The sequence below is a fragment of the Rhinopithecus bieti genome, unplaced genomic scaffold, assembly GCF_001698545.2.
Source record: "Rhinopithecus bieti isolate Rb0 unplaced genomic scaffold, ASM169854v2 scaffold_28121, whole genome shotgun sequence".
In the NCBI taxonomy this organism is placed as follows: Eukaryota; Metazoa; Chordata; class Mammalia; order Primates; family Cercopithecidae; genus Rhinopithecus; species Rhinopithecus bieti.
Window position 1 is genome coordinate 1,555,495 of NW_016813094.1, and position 19,917 is coordinate 1,575,411.

The 19,917-nt window shown below is 35.1% G+C and overlaps 1 pseudogene; it reads right to left on the reverse strand.

Annotated features, from left to right (window-relative positions):
* Window positions 1-5,972: 5,972 nt before the first annotated feature.
* LOC108512390 (keratin, type I cytoskeletal 18-like) overlaps window positions 5,973-19,917 on the reverse strand; it is a 45,604-nt pseudogene continuing 31,659 nt past the window's right edge.

Below are 19,917 nucleotides of genomic sequence, written 5' to 3' on the forward strand. Positions count from 1 at the left end.
AAGGCAAAAATGGGCAAATGGGATCACATCTAGCTAAGAAGCTTCTGTACAGCAAAGGAAACTATCCAGAAACAAGATGGAAGAAAATATTTGCAAGCTATTAACTGATATGAGATTAACAGCCAGAATATTTAAGGAGCTCAAAAACTCAATAACAAAATAACTAAGAATCTAATTTTAAAATGGGCAACATATTTGAATAGACATCTTTCAAAAGATAAGAATGGCCAACAGGTATATGAAAAAATGCTCAGCTTCCCTAATCATCAGAGAAATGCAAGTCAAAAATATCATCTCACTCCAGATAAAATGGCTTTTATCAAAAACAAACAAACAAAACTGGATGGCAGCAAGTATATGGAGAAAGGGGAATGCTCATAGACTGTTGGTGGGAATGTAAATTTGTTCTGCCACTGTGGAAAACAGTATGGAGTTTCCTAAGAAAATAAAAATAGAACTACCATATGATCCAGCAATGCCATTGCTGCAAATACATTCAAAAGAAATGAAATTAATGCATCAAAGAGATATTTGCACTCCCGTGTTTATTGCAGCTCTACTCATGGTAGCCAAGATGTGAAATCAACCTAAGTGTCCATTAATGGATGAATAGATAAAGAAAATGTGGTATATATACACAATGGAATATTATTCAGCCATAAAAAGAATGAATTCCTGTCATTTGCAACAGCCTCAGTGGAACTGGAGGATGTTACATTATGTTAAGGGAAATAAGCCAAACACAGAAAGACAAACATTGCATGTTCTCCTTCATATATTGGCATTACAAATTTGATCTCATGGAAGTTAAAAAGTAAAATGATGGTTACCAGAGGCTCTAAAGGGTACTGGGGAGGAGAGATTAAAGAGGGGATGATTGATGTGTATAAAAATACAGTCAGAAGGAATAAGATCTAGTGTTTGGTAGCTAAATGTGACAACTTTGGTAGCTAAATGTGACAACAGTTAATAATAATTTATTGTGTTTCTTTCATTCTTTCGTTCTTTCTTTCCTTTCTTTTTTTTTTTTTCTCTCTCTCTCTCTCTTTTTATTGATGGAGTCTCGGTCTGTCACCAGGCTGGAGTGCGTGGAGTATAATGACACGATCTCGGCTCTCTGCAATCTCTGCCTCCCGGGTTCAAGCTACTCTCCTGCCTCAGACTCCCGAGTAGCTGGGGCTACGGACGTGCACCATCACGCCCAGCTAATTTTGTATTTTTAGTAGAGACGGGATAGCACCATGTTGGCCAGGATGGTCTCAATTTCTTGACCTCGTGATCCGCCGGCCTCAGCCTCCCAAAGTGCTGGGATTACAGGCGTGAGCCTCTTCGCCGGACCCTGTTGTGTATTTCAAAATAACTAGAGGAGTGAATATGGAATGCGGAATGTTCCCGACACAAAGTCAGGGTAAACGTTTGAGGTGATGGCTATCCCAAGTACCCTCATTTGAGCATTACCCATTGTATGCTTGTGTCAAAACATCACATACATTCTATAAACATATACAACTCTTTTTTTTTTTTTTTTTTTGACAGTCTCACTCTGTTACCCAGGCTGGAATGCAGTGGCATGATCACGGCTCACTGCAACTTCCGCCTCCTGGGTTCAAGTGACTCTCTTGCCTCAGTCTTCCAAGTACCTGGGACTACAGATGTGTGCCACCATGCCTGGCTAATTTTTGATTTTTTAGTAGAGACAGGGTTTCACCATGTTGGCCAGGCTGGTCTCAAACTCCTGACCTCAGGTGATCTGCCCGCCTCAGCCTCCCAAAGTGCTGGGATTACAGGAGTGATCCACTGTGCCCGGCCTATACAACTCTTAATGTACCCATACATTTTTTTAAAAAAAGTTAAAATTTAGCCATAATAGAAAACTGGTCTTTTCTTCATGGTGAACCTTGAAAATTTGAGCATAGATGAATTATGTGGTTATTTTTTTTACTTGCTTGCCCTATCCATTTTTTGCTCTCATCACCTCAGGTGTCACCCCATTTCGTTATTGTCCCTAGGGACCCGATGGTGGATGGTTTATGATTAGATTTAACACAGGGACAGCACCAACAAGAGACTGGAGGGCAAGAGTGAAGATCCCCCATTCTCCTTTGCTTTGAGGATGCTTTTTTCTTTTCTTTCTTTCTTTCTTTTTGTCTGCAGCTGCTTTTCTCCACAACTACTTGGGTAGCCCTTTCGCCAGTAGTTCGAGTTCCCATTTAGGAACTGTAAAAATGTTTCCTATCCTTTTTTTCTTCAATCTGTGGGCAGAAAGGTCTCTGACATTGCTAAAGTATCTGGATGCCTCACTTGCTGTACCTTTTTTGTTTCCCTAACTCTGCCTGAAGCTTTTGAGAAATCTTTTCAATGGGTTAAATTTTATTTCCTTTTGGGACAGTGATCAACCCAGATTGTGTTCCTGGTTTTGGTAGTCTTATTTTTTATTCCTAAGGCTTGTAAATTTGCTTGTGTTTCTGCTCTGGCTTTAGCATCTCTAGTCCACACTCTGTCCTTGGTGCTCAAGGACATTTTGTTTGATTTGTTCCTCTGATTTCTTCCTTTCTCCTTCCACCCATTTAAAATAAGTTTTCTTTGTAACACATTTCAATTTTGTCTGTCATTTTAATTCACCATAGGGTTCAAATGTGTGAGAATAGCTGATAATAGATCAAAGTGCTCCCTCCTAGGTAATATCCTAATATTTCTATTGAACAGTAGTGATGCATTGAGAATAGTCCTGAAATTTAAGGAAAAAGATCAGCATCTGAGCTCAGCTCTGGCATTAATTACTTCACATTGCAAGGATCTATTTAACATTTATTCTTCTGTGGCAGAGCAAAATAATTTGCTTGTGAAGGTGAAGCAAATCGTTTTAAACCTAAAGCAGATTTGAATATATTTTATTTCTTCTTTGTTTATGAGCCTTTATTTTCTTTTTATTTCCTTTTATTACCATGCAGTGATTTTTCTGTGGGGGGCGGTAACTACCATAGCTTGTACCTATTACTTAGTCCTTACACAAATATGTGTAAAATTGAATTAAATCTTCTCTAAGTTGAAGAACATATGTTCTAAGTTCTCGCTTACATGAAATTTTCAGGACCAGCTGTTTATTTGTGGCACTACTAAAAATATGTTGATGGATTGATATGTTTAAATTGTACTCCCTTTAGATAAAGCAACTAACTTGGTTAATATCTTTGGAATGACCCAGGAAATTTAAAGAATATTAAAATGCTCATTCATTCAGATTTATTTTTAATACAATCTAATGTTTAATCAAATTATCAATAGTTATTTAAAGGTTTGCATCATGCAGACATAATGTGCTTTTTTGTTGCAAGGAGGGGCAGTGGATATATTTGGAAAATANCTTACATGAAATTTTCAGGACCAGCTGTTTATTTGTGGCACTACTAAAATATGTTGATGGATTGATATGTTTAAATTGTACTCCCTTTAGATAAAGCAACTAACTTGGTTAATATCTTTGGAATGACCCAGGAAATTTAAAGAATATTAAAATGCTCATTCATTCAGATTTATTTTAATACAATCTAATGTTTAATCAAATTATCAATAGTTATTTAAAGGTTTGCATCATGCAGACATAATGTGCTTTTTTGTTGCAAGGAGGGGCAGTGGATATATTTGGAAAATAACAAAGAATAAATTCTACAATATTTACATTTGGCTTTTAAAAGTTATTATAGGTTTCAAATTCACATTACCCTATTTCTAGAATAATTTCACCCATTGAGTAGACATATTGATAATTTTGAAGAGATGAAAGTAAATGTAAACAAATTATAATGATTTCATATAGAATTATATTATTTTATTAAAATTGAAGAAGTTTTCATTTGCTCCCTCAAACATAATTTAGGTATCTGAGCATTAGAGCAATAAGCTATTCTTTTATAGTTTATTGATATCCACTCAAATATCAATGTGTAATTTTGCCCTGTGTCAGATAGTATTTCATCTTATCATATGATTCCATTGTTCTTGAATCACTGGGCTGTTTCCTAAGATAGAAAATAAAATTAACCTGGTTTTGCTACTCTTTGGATAAAGGCTGATAGTGAAACAGTTAAGTAAACACAAAGTTTCCAAGAAGAAGCACTGAAGTGCATATGATCTAACATAATGTGCCTCACAGAAACTAGAAATTGGATTAATATTGCTTGCTCATGCTTGAAGCACAGAAAATTGCTCAAAGGCAGATGTATGGAGAGTGAAAATCTAAAAATAAAATTCCCAGTGGAAATGAGGATTTTCACAGTTCAGACTGGTTTCGTCTAGGATATAAGTCTCATGGCATGGACGAAAACCTTACAAGCAGGGCACTTATGAATATTGTAAATCACACATATGTGTGTTTGTGTATGTGTATGTCTGTGTGTGTATGTGTGTGAGAGAGAGAGAGAAAAAGAGAGAGAGAGAGAGAGACAGAGAGAATAGGCCTAAAATACATATAAATTAAAGAACAAGAGAGTTAAAACTATTCATCATTTGTGGCAAAGTGTCATTATTTATTGATGTAATCTATGACTTCTTTTATAGACTTCCAGCAGCAGCAGGCATTCAAAATTTGAACTCGTATGATTTTAATGAAAATAATGCAATGAACTTTGGCATGATTTTTATTGTTTTATTTTAACAAAATCTATATGGTGGATATGTTCCCCTTATGATTTATATTTACTAACTTCTGGAAGGATCTGGAGTCTAAATGCTGCAGTTTTAATACCTGCGTGTAAATCAGCTTAACTGTGTATAATGTGATAAATGATCACAGCAATTATGAAGAAAAGGATGAATTCTAAATGAAAATTTATTGAAAAACATTACATTATATATAGCACTGAAATAAATTCCTAACCAAAACAATGTGTTAAGTAATCAGATTTAATACATATGTTTTGGTATTTTTTATTTTATTTATTTATTTATTTATTTTTGAGATGGACTCTTGTTCTGACATCCAGACTGGAGTACAGTGCCATGATCTCGGCTCACTGCAACCTCTGCCTCCCAGGTTCAAGTGATTCTCCTGCCTCAGCCTCCTGAGTAGCTGGGATTACAGGCATAATCCACCACACATGGCTAATTTTTGTATTTTTAGTAGAGATGGGGTTTCACCATGCTGGCCAGGCTGGTCTCAAACTCCTAACCTCAAGTGATCCACTCACCTCCCAAAGTGCTGGGATTACAGGTGTGAGCTACTGCACCCGGCCAGATTTAATACATACGTTTTAGCATAAGGACAATTCATAAAACTGGTATTTTTTGTTGCTGACCACATATTATCTGCTAATTTAATATAGGCACAAGGACAATTCATAAAACTGGTATTTTTTGTTGCTGACCACATATTATCTGCTAATTTAATATAGACACAAGGTATAAAGTGTGCCCATTTATTAAGAATGCATTTATGTTTCTTCTCTTTAATTCTAGAAATTTCACTCAAGTGACTGTAGTTAATAGTTTTATTAGTGATAAGACAATTAAATCACCTTATTTTCTTTATGTAAAAAAGGAGATGTTGCTCAAAAATAATACTGTGTCTCATCTGTCACCAATGCCAACCTGTAACAAGTGCAAAGACAATTCAATCATTTATTGCTAATTTATTTTATATTGACTTCATTTTAATAAACTTTCAATATATAAACTAAAATATTAGGAAAGTATTATGGGAAGGGTTATTAGATTATATTAAATAATACTCCCCATTATGCTTTAATGGAGAAGATAACCAACTTGTAAGGGGTGAAGCTTTCTGTCACAACTTAAGACGTTTGACTAAATTGACTATTGTTTGCTTATCTGTCCAGTGGTTCTATGAATTAGCTGTAGGCGAAATCACAAAATGAATTTAAAAAATTCTTTAGACTGAAAAGAAAAAGACTTTCAAGTGACCCAATAATGTTCTCAAGGCCCTTCCAAAGGCTGCTCCTTTGGTTCTAGACTCTTCATGGATTTCCTGATTGACCTTCAATGTTATCCAATACCATTGCCATAAATGGAAAGGACTGATAATCTGCCAAGGCCTTTCTCAGGCTTAGAAATCCATTTCTAGAAAAAGATTTGACAATTATTCATACTCACTGATAACAGGGCAACATTATAAAAAAAATAAAAAGAAAAAATAAAACATTGACTTAAATTTCAGGAAGATTTAGAAGGGTAAGAACACAAAGACAAGTCTTTTCAAAAAATAGCAATCTCTTAAAATACTTTTATATATGCCCACCTAAATGAATTTCGAATCAAGTTAGTTTTACCATAGATACAGAAGAAAGAGTATTAGTATTTCTTCAAGTTGTATGAATTTAACATCATAGGAATAGATATATAAAATAATATAAACTATGGAGAGATTGTCTTTAATATCAACATTATTATTAATTTGCAAAAAATTTTAGGGACTAATGCAGTTTTTTTCTCAGGTCCTGGAATCAGTCTCTGTGTGCCAATAAATGAAAGTTACAGCTTCCTGGAGGGTACATAGTCAGTGTTCAACATGCTTCCCCAATTACAATGAAAATATTTGTCTAATTTTTAGTTTTCTTCCTAATTCTAGCATCAACTAAAGTTGTCCTTCTTCCTGAACATAGGATTAACAGTAAATTAAATTATAAAACTATATTTTGATTATTAACCATTCCACTAGTAAGAAATAAAATACCTTATTCTTAGTAATTTTTACTTTTCCCCATTTAAGAGGGGAGGGTATTTCTGCTTAAGCAAAAAATGTTTCAGTCACAAAATAAAACATATCAGATGATAAAAATGTAAATGTATATTCATTGGAATACTCATTTTGTTTGAGCAAATCATTTTAATTCAGAAATTAATCAAAAAGAACTTTACACCTAAAAAAGGAAAAACACATTAATTACAGAAATTTGAAAATTCTCATAAATATGAATGCCGTTAGTTGAATTTTCTTGAGTCAAATTTACCAAGATTACTTTATTATGTTTGAGTGAATGGTAAAGTAAATCACCTAAAAAAAACTTAAAGAAAAATTAGTAGTCTGATTTATAAATCAATTATCATATATTTAGAAGAAAATTTCTTAAATTAGTTTATCATCAGTAATAACACAGTTTTTGAAAAGATAACCTGTTTATTATTCTGTATCTGTTTTATCTGAATGTGTAATTTGTATATATGATTCTTATTATTTTAGATTCCTACATTCTATTCATTAACATTTCTTGAAAATATGTATTAATTCTCACAAGTATTTAGACATTAGTGGGGAAAAAAACACACCCAAAACTACCGTAACTTTCTACCGTAGAAATCACTGCAATGGTTTGCTATATTTTAAATCCCGTCTGGGAAGTATTTTTCTTTTTGTTAATTTGAAAACATAAAATAGTGCCCTTTACTTTACATAAAATAACATTTTCTTCAAACTTGGTACTTAGAGCACAGTTACAGAACCAGAAATACAAGGAAATTGCCCGGTAAGATATTGAGTGTCCTATAGCTTACACACTTAACCTGAAGAGAGAATGACAGAACTGCTTGTCAGCTATGTAAGGTTTTAGAATTGTTCATAAAATTACCTTTATTGATTTAATTAGCTTGGTTAGAAGGGACAGTAAATCAGAAGGTCTCACCTGGAATCATTCAGGCTGGAAAGAGAGAGAACATTGCAGCTTTAACCTGGAACTCTTATCTTTTGGAGTTGACTGAAAGTAAAGGAATTTATACAGCCAACAAAGCACAGAGTTTAGGTGGTCACTTAAAGCAGGAAGCATATCACGTTAACCCTATGTTCCAAGCATCATCGTCGTTCTGTTCCACATAGCAAAAGTATTAAGCAATTGAAAAGTTTTGGAAATGTTTTAAATATTTAGCCAAAACAAAGTTCCTAAGGAATAATGCATATAAAAAGGCATATATTTATGTGAAAAATTGTATTCTCCACATACTCCAAAGTGATAGATGCGTGAGATCATTATTTGTAAATCACAACAATATGTTGATACAACAAAAAGACTGACTTTAAAATAATACATAATATATAATAAAAATATACAAATACTTTGTATTACATTATGTATTATATATGTATACATATATTACATATTATATATAACATAATGTATTGCATATATTATATGATATATTATGTGTATAATAGATGTATGACTTTGATGCTCAATAAATGTTTATTAGCAACAACAAAATAAGGCCCAATAACAGTAATTGCTCACAGTGAGATAAAGTAGTAGTCTAAGCAGACATAAAGTCAAATTAAAAAGAAAGAATAAGCATATTGAAAATTAAACGAATGCATGGAATTTCATCAAACTGTGAAGTTCAACATTGCAATTCACAGTGTAATGTAAAACAAATACATTTTCCATAAAACAAATTAATATAGTCATTCATCAAAAGAATTTATGAAACTCCTACTATTATGCATTAAATGTTTTCCTGGTACAAAAAGTTGAAAGGCAGTTTTAAGGACAGAAGGAGATTGAAAATTTTCAAAGAAATTGTATGTAGTCTCTTGAATTTGCAGCAGTTTTCCAGTTGTCTTTTACTTCGCTATTATTATTGTGCATTCTCCGTGGGAGAAACTATCAATTTTAATTTTCCATTTCCTAAATGAATAAAATAGCATGCTCAAATAGTTGCCTAATGCATAATTTTATAGCTTTATTGAGATATTACACATATCACAAAATTCACCAATTTAAAGCACATAGTGGAATGATTTTTAGCATCGTCAAAGAGTGTACAACCATCAACAGAATCTACGTTTGGAATACCTAACTGGTGCCCAAAAAGCCCCATACACATTAGCAGCCATATTCCATTCTGGCTTTACACCCTGTACTCTCTCATTCGAGACCCCACTTCCAGCCTCAGCTCCAGAGATCCAATTATGTATTTTCCGTCTCTGGATTTACTTAGACTAGTATTTCACATAAATAAAATTGTTCTTTATGTAGTCTTCGTGACAGCCTTCTTTCACTTAACACGATGAATTCAAGGTTCATCTTTATTGTAGCATGGATTAATATTTCATTATTTTTATTGTCAAGTAATATTTTAGTGTACGATATAACATGTTATATTTATTGATTAATAGATATTAAACATTTTCATTTTTCCCATATTTTGGCTATGAATAATGCTGCTATGTGCATTCACCTATAAGATTTTTTGTGTATCTAAGTTTTCATTTATTTTGGGTATATACTGAGGAGTGAAATTTCTGGGTCATATGGTAAATTTATGTTTAAGTTCTTGGAAGAAGTGTAAGTTTTTCAAAGTGGCTATGCCATTTTAACTTCCTACCAGTGATGTATAAGGCTTCCAATATCTCCATATCTTCATCAACACTTCTTATTGTCTGTCTCCTTTATTTTAAGCATTCCATCATATGAGAAATGGTATTTCCTTTTGGTTTTAATTTGCATTTTCCTAATGACTAACGATGTTCAGCATCTTTTTATGTGTTTATTGGCCAATTGTATTTCTTTCTTTTTTCCTTTTAGCAATTTCTATTTAAATCCTTTGCTCATTTCATTACTTGTTGTTTTTATTGTTGAGTTATAGAATTACTTTATGTTTTGTAGATATAAGGCCTTGGTCAAACGTGTAATTTGAAAATAGATTTTCTGACCGGGCGCTGTGGCTCACGCCTGTAATCCCAGCACTTTGGGAAGCCGAGGTGGGTGGATCACGAGGTCAGGAGATTGAGAACATCCTGGCTAACACGAGGAAACCCCGTCTCTACTAAAAACACAAAAAATTAGCCGGGCGTGGTGGCCGGTACCTGTAGTCTCAGGTACTCGGGAGGCTGAGGCAGGAGAATGGCGTGAACCCAGGAGGCGGAGCTTGCAGTGAGCCGAGATCAGGCCACTGCACTCCAGCCTGGGTGACAGAGTGAGACTCCATCTCAAAAAAAAAAAAAAAAGGAAAATAGATTTTCTCATTTTCTACTTGACTTTTCACTTTCTTGATTATGACCTTTGATGGGCCAAGTTTTTAATTTTGATTAATCCAAATTACCTTTTTTCAATTTATATTGCCAGTTGTGCTTTTGGTGTGGTATTTAAAAGATCCCTGCCTAACCTGAGGTCATGAAGATTTACCCCTATGATTTCTTCTGTAACTTTCATAATTTTGACAATTACTTTATGTCTATATACACCTTTGAGTTAATTTTTTTGTAAGATGAGATAGAAGTCTAGGTTTGTTCTTGTGGATTTGGATATTCATTTGTCCTATCACTATGTATGAAAATACTACTTTTTTCTCCATTGAATTGTCTTGGCATCCTTGGTCAATTTCTATTCAATTGATTTATGGTCAATTGCATATCAGTTAACCATGAGTTTATTTCTGCATACTCAATCATATTCTTTTGATCACTATGTTTATTCTTATGCCAGTATTGCTTTGCCTTGATTTCTATAATTTGTCCTAAGTTTTGTATCATTTTTATCCCTTCAATTTATGAAGGCTTATTTTTTGGTCTAGCATATGGTCTGTCCTGGAGAATGATTTTATACACTTAGGAAGAATGTGTATTTTGCTGTTGTAGGTTGTAGTATTCTAAACATGTCTGTCAAGTCTAGGGGTTTCTAATGTTGCTCAAGTGTTCCATTTCCTTGTTGATCTTCTGCCTAGTTACCTCCTCCATTACTGAAAATGGGTTATTGAAATATTCAGCTATTATTGCTGAATGTTTTATTCTCATCCACCACTGTGCAGCAGAGCTGAGTTCTCTGAGTTAAACACAAAACATCGCCACAGTCTGAGAATAGAGATTTTGTAGTAATCTGCAAGTTCAAACAAAATATTGCCTGTGCTCTGGGAGTGATGCTTTGAAGAGAACTGTAGAAGAGGTTAAATCTCATTGTCTGTAGTACTGCTGTATTTTTGCTACTGTGCCATTGATCTGGGGTAAAAAGGAGTGATAGGAGTAGCCTCAAGTTAAAGCACCACAGATCCCGCTGTCATATTCAATAGTTTCTCTAGGATCACTCTAATGACTAGAGTTCTGCTATGGTAGGTTTTAGGTGGTTTTGCTAGTATTTTTATTATTTTAGAGAGAGAGAGAGTTCATTGAGGTCCTCATTATGTCATACTGTAACTATGTATATGATTATTGAGCAATACTAGTATCTGGGAAAAGAAAGCTTTTTAAATTCTTTACTGGAGCTAATGAGTCTTGGTTCCATATTCTAAGATTCTCTAAGAGTTGTTAATGTCATCATAGCTGCAATTAATAAAATAAATATGGCTTCTGAAAAATATATTCTTTAGTTTACAGAAGTAACATTCAGAGTATCTTGATGGGTCATCTTAGTCCATTTTAGCTTCAACTGTATAGTTCTCAAAACCCAAATCGAGCAGAGTATGTAGAGATAATTTGATTCAGAGGAACCAATTCAAACTAACAAATTGAAATGTGTTAACCAAAATGCAAACTTTACTTTGATTTATATTAATCACTATGCCTTACTGAGGGGCCTAAATATTCAAGTCATCAGTATAGCTTGAAAGTGACTTAAAGCCATAACTAAAAAAAATTATAATGCTATTCAATTAACAAAAAATATAATAAATTGTATCAATATTTAAAATATGGAATCACTTATGTGCTAGACATTGTACTAATATTTTTTGATGTATTATCCCACATTGTCTTTTCAAACATTCATATAATGGCTATAATGATTATTGCCCCATATACAAAAATGGATTAGAGTAAGAGAGATTAGAAAATCATTCTCATATTTTAATTAAATATTTGATGGCCTACTTATAGTTAAAACACTAAGAAGATAGAAACAGTGCAGCCCTTCTTGAAACCTGTTTCTATCTTCTTAGATAGAAATATTCCTAATATTTTCATGCCGTATACTATAAATCATCATGTACTTTTTTTTGTTTGTTTGTTTTTTGAGATGGAGTCTCGCTCTGTCCCCCAGGCTGGAGTGCAGTGGCCAGATCTCAGCTCACTGCAAACTCCGCCTCCCGGGTTCCCGCCATTCTCCTGCCTCAGCCTCCAGAGTAGCTGGGACTACAGGCGCCCGCCACCTCGCCCGGCTAGATTTTGTATTTTTTAGTAGAGATGGGGTTTCACCGTGTTAGCCAGGATGGTCTCGATCTCCTGACCTCGTGATCCGCCCGTCTCGGCCTCCCAAAGTGCTGGGATTACAGGCTTGAGCCACTGCGCCCGGCCCATGTACTTTTAATTTTATCTGCTAAATAATGTTCACATGTGTATCTTCCTATTCATTTTTGTTACTACTGCCCAAATATAGGTCTTTAATATTTCTTGACTGGGTCATCTTAACAGTCCTCCTATTGGTTTCTTTCCCAAGCATCTTTGACCTATTAACACATACTTCATATTGCAGCCATAATTATCTTTCTACAATGCAAATATGACAACGACACCTCTAGTTTTTGTACTTTAATTTCCCCCTTCCATTACAAATGTAGTTGTAAACACAGAGACGGTCTTCTCAAGATCATTGAGGGGAATACATAAAAATTATCCGAGGAATCTTCTGGTAAAAGGCCCTTCTCACCTTGCCAAATACATAATGGAGATTCAAAAAGTATTTGCTGAATAAATCAATGAATGCATGAAATATAACACTAAGAAAGTGAAGAGATTAGGGAGATGGAAGAAATAAGATATGTTACAGCCCTCTTCTGGATAGTACTATGATCAAATGATAGGGAGAGTAAAGGTGCAACTACATTAAATATTACTGGAGTTATTTTTTCCCCTTTTTTATTGTATTTCCTCCATTTTCTCCCAAAATATTCTAATAGAGACAGAAAAATAAGACATAATCAAACAAGTGTTCTACTTCAGACGAAGATGTTTACTACTGTATGAATCAACTAAAAAATGTGAAAATACATGAAACAACGGTTTTCAAGACATTAAACATCAGGCAACAATGGACAGTGAGCCCTGAAAGACCGGAATTCAACAAAGTAAATCCTACAATGGTTTCAGCTTCTAGTCTTGAGAGTTTCTACCCCATAACAGGAAGCGAGTAACTAGTCCAAGCCTGGCAGACTCCCTGAACTGAGCCGGCAAAGTTGGTCAGAGTTAGTAAGGTGGCTAGAGTTCATGACACAGATATGGAGATAAGACAGCTGCACAGAGAGAAGGCGGGAGTCTGTGGAGAGAAGGCGGGAGTCTGTGGAGAAAAGGCGGGAGTCTGCGGTGTCCTCTTCCAGCATCCAGCAGTGCTGGTCAGAGCATGCAAATAAGGAAACAGTGGAGACTCACCTCTACCAGAGGCTTTTAACAGCTTTACTAGTAACTTACTTCCTACCACAGTGAAGACTTTTTTTGGCACAAACCTAGGACTTTGTAAAGATGTCCATCTCTACTACTAATAAGTAAACAGTTCTTTAGCAGTACTTTCTTCCTGGAATCAACTTAAGATTTTAACATTTGATTGATAAAATCTACAAGTATGGTAATGAAAGATATTTGTTCCATATTTTGCTTCTTACAAATGCTCATAGCTCTTATCATATTCTCATAACTACCACAAAACAAGGGTCCAGTTATTTTCTTGCACAAGGTAAAGATTTGTGCCTTCCAAAGACTGTGAATATATGTCAGTTTTTTCATCAGTTTCATATTACTAAAAACTACATCTAAGACATCCAACTAAATGCAAATGAATACAATTTAACATAAAATGCTATTTCATTGATAGTACATTTTGTGATTTTAACCTCAATTTTTATCTATATTAAAGTACATGAGAGATAAAGATATGAGAAATATCTTCTATAATACACAAAATAAAATGGATTGTAATGAAAACATTTATTGCTATGTATGAAAGAGTATTTTACCAATTGCAAAAGTATTATTTCTTCTATTGCTTTCCATTTAATCAAATAGAAAATATGGCATAACATTCTTGTGAAGTACTTTGGATAAATTATGAAAATGTAAAATATATAGAAATATACAATATTATATTCAAATTTGGATTTTTTAAAATTGTAGTCATGTGAACTATAATGATACAATGTTAATTTTCTTGTTTAGAAAATGCATTAAGGTATGTTAAAACCAAGGTATATATATTTTTAATTCTAATACCAAAGTTAAAATATTAATGTGTTATGTCATCATTTGTTATGATAGCTCTAAAATTCAAAATTATTTCTTAAAGAAATACATAATAGTGTGTATAGTAATATGACTTTAAAATATATATTCATGTATTTGTGGGAGAAGAGATGGGGGAACTTAACCCTTTTTTTTTTTTTTTATGAGATAGAGTTTCACTCTTTCACCCAGGCTGGAGTGCAGCGGTGCCATCTCCGCTCACTGCAACCTCCACCCTCCAATTTCAAGGGATTCTCCTGCCTCAACCTCCCAAGCAGCTGGGATTACAGGCGCCTGCCACCATGCCCAGCTAATTTTGTATTTTTAATGTAGATGGGGTTTCACCATGTTGGCCAAGCTGGTCTCAAACTCCTCACCTCAAACTCCACCTGCCTTGGCCTCCCCAAGTGCTGCGATTACAGGTATGAGGCAATGAGCCTGACCAGAGAGCTTAACCCTTAACTGGTATTTTCTGTGATGACATATGAGCCCAAATGTCAAACTGCATATGTTCATCCATTCAAACCTATCACATATATGTGCAAAATACCATCTCAGAGCTGGTGATGAACTATTCACAGGTTTCTATTTGTTACTCAGTCACAATTCTAATTTCCAAAAGAAAAATGTTTTCAGTTTTCAGCCTTTTAGTGTTAAGTGTTAGCCCTATACATACAAAATTAGTACTTCAATAAAAACTCATTAAATTTCATGAGAGGGTTGCAGAATAAGGTGGAGGAAATCTTCTGGAAATATGACAAATACCAACAAATTTTCAAAAAATATATGAAAAATAAACTAAATTTAGAGCATCAGAATCCTTGGATAAGAATTCTTCTGCCAATAAGCTAAATGACAGAAAAAGAAAAAGGAGAGAAAAAAAAAGATTACAATGATGAAAGGCATTTATCAAAGAAAGACTGCTCAAATAGAACAAAACAGAAACCCAACACAAAAATTAGCTGTTGGAGTCCCAGACATCATCCTAATCATCCCTGTGGCTGGGAGTAGCAAGGGATGGGGTTGCAGAGAGCTCATGTCGACTTTCGCTAAACTTCATTTCTACAGGGTTACCCCCCCCCACCCTTCACTGAATTTCACTGGCCAGAATTTGGTCACGTGGCCCAATCTACCTACTACGGAGGCACTATACACGAAATAAACTAAGAAGAAAAACAGACTGGGCATGGTAGCTCATGCCTGTAATCCCAGTGCTTTGGGAGGCTGAGGCCAGCAGATCACAAGGTCAGCAGTTCAAGACTAGCCTGATCAACATGGTGAAACCCTGTCTCTACTAAAAATACAAAAAATTAGCTGGGCACGCTGGCACATGCCTGTAGTCCAGCTACTCGAGAAACCGAGACAGGAGAATTGCTTAAATGCAGAAGGGAGAAGTTGCAGTGAGGAGTCGAGATTGTACCACGACACCTGGGCCCAGAGGACAGAGCGAGACTCCATCTCCAAAAAAAGAAGACAGACAGACAGACAGACAGACAGACAGACAGAAAGAATTGCAAGGGCAATAGTACTGTATCTGGAATTGGTTCCTTCCAGTGGATTCTTGGTCTCACTGACTTCCAGACTGAAACCGCAGACTCTCCTGGTGAGTGTTACTGCTTTTAAAAACAGCACAGACCCAATCACTGACCAGCAATATTTATTGCTAACAGTAAAACAACAAGCCCTCCTCACCCACACCATAGAAAGGGACCCAGGTGGATAACCACTACTGGCTCGGGCAGCCAGCTTTTATTCCCTTATTGGCCCCACCCACACCCTGGTGATTGGTTCATTTTACAAAAGCTGATTGGTCATTTTACAGGGTGCTGATTGGTCCATTTTACAGAGTGCTGATTGGTCCGTTTTGACAGAGTGCTGATTGGTGTATTTACAAATATTTAGCTAGACACAGAGTGCTGATTGGTGCATTTACAATCCTTTAACTAGACGGAAAAGTTCTCCAAGTCCCCACCCGACCCAGAAGCCCAGCCAGCTTCACCTCTCAGTACTGTAGTCTGAGAATTTACAAGAACTTGAAGGACTAGAATTGATACATTAGCACTGACAATAGGGGTGGCCATGGGAGTTAATGGCTGAGCTAAGTTGGAGAAATGTTATTAAATTCTAAGTGGTTAAGGAACTGAGAGGAAAAGTTTTTGAATCTTTCATCGGAATGATGATAATATCACCAAGATTAATAATAGAAGGACTAGATATTTTAGTAAATGAGGAGAATTATCAGGAGGTAGATGATAACTACATAGGGAAATATGGGATGGTATAATCATTTGACATCTGGGTCACATGAGTTGTGAGTTTTAAAGGCAGAAGATAGAAAAATGATTTGAAAGTGGTAATGAAGAACAGTGTGAGTCCTATACCTCACCACTAAAACCTGAGCTATTTAGTTAGGAGACGAAAGAAAAGAGTCCACCTGAAAAAGCTGCAGAGAAGATGGTGTCTTTATCAGAAACTCACTTATTTGGAGAAGTAATGGGAACATTTAGAAAACTGACGAAGGCTTAAGGAGAATTGCTAATGATAGCCCATGTATTTCAGACTTAGGATGTGTAAAACATTATGAGCGTTATAACTGGTTGGTATAAATGTGAGTGGAAAGTCGGTGTTCGGGCAAAGATATTAGTAAAAAGAGAAGTAGGACATCATGGAATTAGTACCTAATGCACTCAAGTGAGTATTTGCGGTGACTCATTGTTTTCAGGGACAGGTCACCAAGACATCAGGGGGCTGTTAACTCCTAAGGGAGAGCTATTCTGAAGTTTGATGTGGTACGATTGTGCTCAATAAGTTTAAAAGTAGTTTACAAATAAAGCCATGGTTAGAAACATGAAAATTCAAAACTATCTGAAAAGACTGTTATCTATAAGCAGGAATAAGATTATTACAGAGAGTTTAAAATACAGGAAGAAAGAGGTTAAGATACTGATCAGAAAGAAAAACTATGCAAGAAAGAGAAAAAGAAATGGAGGAGAGCTACCTAACAACAGGAAATGGAACAAAAAAATACAGTGAACGTAAACCGCACTGAAACGGAGCACTGTCGGCAGTGATTAAAAAATAAAACTGTATGGTTTTCTTGAAGGACTGCCTTTGACTTCAGGTCGTATTCAGCTTCCTTTGCTCCCCATACACGACATGCTTGCGAGCCTCTAATAACCATTGACTAGCAACATGAGGCTTAAGAAATACGATGAATTTCTGTGTACACAAAGAACTGCTTTTATTATCTGCCAAACACAGCCCAGAATAAAGTTTTGGCAACAGCCGAGTAAATTGCTTGAGTAGATGGAAGTATACTTTTCTTGGCCTTCTAGGTAGGAAACCTCCAGGGGCCTCTGGAGGCTGACCGAGAGAATGGATCCCATTATTTATTGATACATCATCTCCTTAAGACTGATAAAGATGTTGTGTATTTATTTTTATCTCTTAAACTCCTATTGATATCAGAAATTAGATTTTAGTCTTCATTTATGTTTCTAAACTTCAACATGATTTAAAGTATTTTCAGCTTTCATAATTCTCCGAACTAAAATATTGTGGATTTTTTACCATGAAAACCTATTTCTCAAAAAGGCACTTCTCTCTGAGATAACACTGGGGCCAGCAGTGAATATACTGGTATATTGGATATTCAATGCTGGATAATTCTGAATATGATCTTAGTTCTAGTCTAATAGCCAGGTGTACAGTGTTACTTATAGCCACTACATCAACAGAAGTTTTTATTTTAAAAGAAGATGCTACAGTATTGAACATACTAATATAGAACTAAAATGTTTGGGAAAAAAAGACATTATAAGAGTGTGAATTTTAAGCTGTTTTGTTTCTCTTATTTAATCCATAAATATAGTGCCATAATTAGGTTCAGAAAATTAAAAAGATGAAGCTTTTATAAATCAGGAAGTTTTAAGTCTCTCCTAATATTGAAATAATCCCATACATCAAGTTTTCTTACATTCCAAATACAAGAGCAAGAATATTCTTAGAAATCTTTACATCGGGCCGGGAACGGCATCTCAGTCTCTAATCCCAGCACTTTGGGAGGCCGAGGCAGTTGGGTCACCTGAGGTCAGGAGTTCGAGACCAACCTGGCAAACATGGTGAAACCTCATCTTTACTAAAAATAGAAATATTAACTGGGTGTAGTGGTGCACACCTGTAATCCTAGTTACTCAGGCGACTGAGGCAAGGGAATCACTTGAACACGGGAGGCAGAGGTTGCAGTGAGCTGAGCTAACGCCGCTGCATTCTAGCCTGGGTGACAGAGAAAAAAAAGAAAATAAAAAAGAAATTTTACATAGCTAGATTTTAGGAAGAAAAAAATTTTTTTTCATAGAGCAGTAAAACCTTATTTCCCATGCAAGTATGATTCTTTCATAATCAAGTCTGCAGTCATCTCTTTCCACAGAGGAGAAAAACTATACGAACCCACCCAAACCAATGGAGAAAGTGTGTGTGATAAAAAAAGTATGGTTATTTCCTTAAGTGCTTGAATAAAATAGCCAGTCAGCCAGGTAATATCCATAATTGTTCAGCATTTTGAAAATATAAAAAACAATCTTGAAATGGCAAAACGTTTTTTTAATTTCTTTTTTGTCATTTTTTTTTCTTTTATGAGATGGAGTCTCACTCTGTCACCCAGGCTGGAGTACAGTGGCACGATCTCGGCTCACTGCAACCTCTGCCTCCCTGGTTCAAGCAATTCTCCTGCTTCAGCCTCCTAAGTAGCTGGGACTACAGTCATGCACCACTACGCCCAGCTAATTTTTGTGTTTTTAGTAGAGACAGGGTGTCACCATGTTAGTTGGCCAGGATGATCTCGATCTCTTGACCTCGTGATCCGCCCGCCTCAGCCTCCTAAAGGGCTGGGAGTACAAGCATGAGCCACTGCGCCTGGCCCATTTGTCTCTTTTCTTAATACTCAGCACTTGAAGGCAAATAATGTACAATAATAATCTGACAATTATTGAAAATTATGTATTTCTTTAAAATAAAAACTTCTGGTTTCAGAACGTTTTTTAATGTGAGGTACTGTATTTTCTTAATTATGACTCATAGAGAACCTAGCCAATTAAGAATGTTCATAAATCAATAAATATTACTTGAATAACGATGCTACATACAAAGACCAAAAGAAAATTATGTGGGCAAATTGTTGGCAGCAGCTAGATTTCCTTTAGAAATTCCTTTCACGTAACACTATTTGGACAGAATGTTACCTATTTCAATCACTTCAAAACCATCTTGAGAAAAGAAAGTCAAGGAGAGTTGCAAGGTTTTTTAACTGTGTGATGAGAACCTTATCACCTTTCCTTTGATGTGTAACTTTCTCTTGAGTAAGGCCTAGGGCAGCTCTGACTGAGATTGGCATCTGAAGAATCTGAGTGTTGCAACATTGTGGTCCCTTCATTGTATTTGTTTGTGGGTAAATATTTTATAAAAGCCTTCACAAATAAAACTTCCCCGGTCATAATTTTTAACATTCTCTCTGGTTTAACCAAGTTTCTTTTCTTCCTTTGTCTTAATAATAGGGAAACTGTAGTAAGCACTTTTCAAACATCAAAATCAACAAGCTCATAAAGAATCTTTTATACTATAAAAGATTTTGAATAGACAGTTAAATATTAATCCTAAATCATTTCAAACAATGCTGCCTAGTAGTTATCAAAAACTAATTTGTCATGATTGGCATTTTATTATAATCTTTAATAATAATAAAGTGATTGTGTTTGATCACTTTCAAAATTTTAACAGAT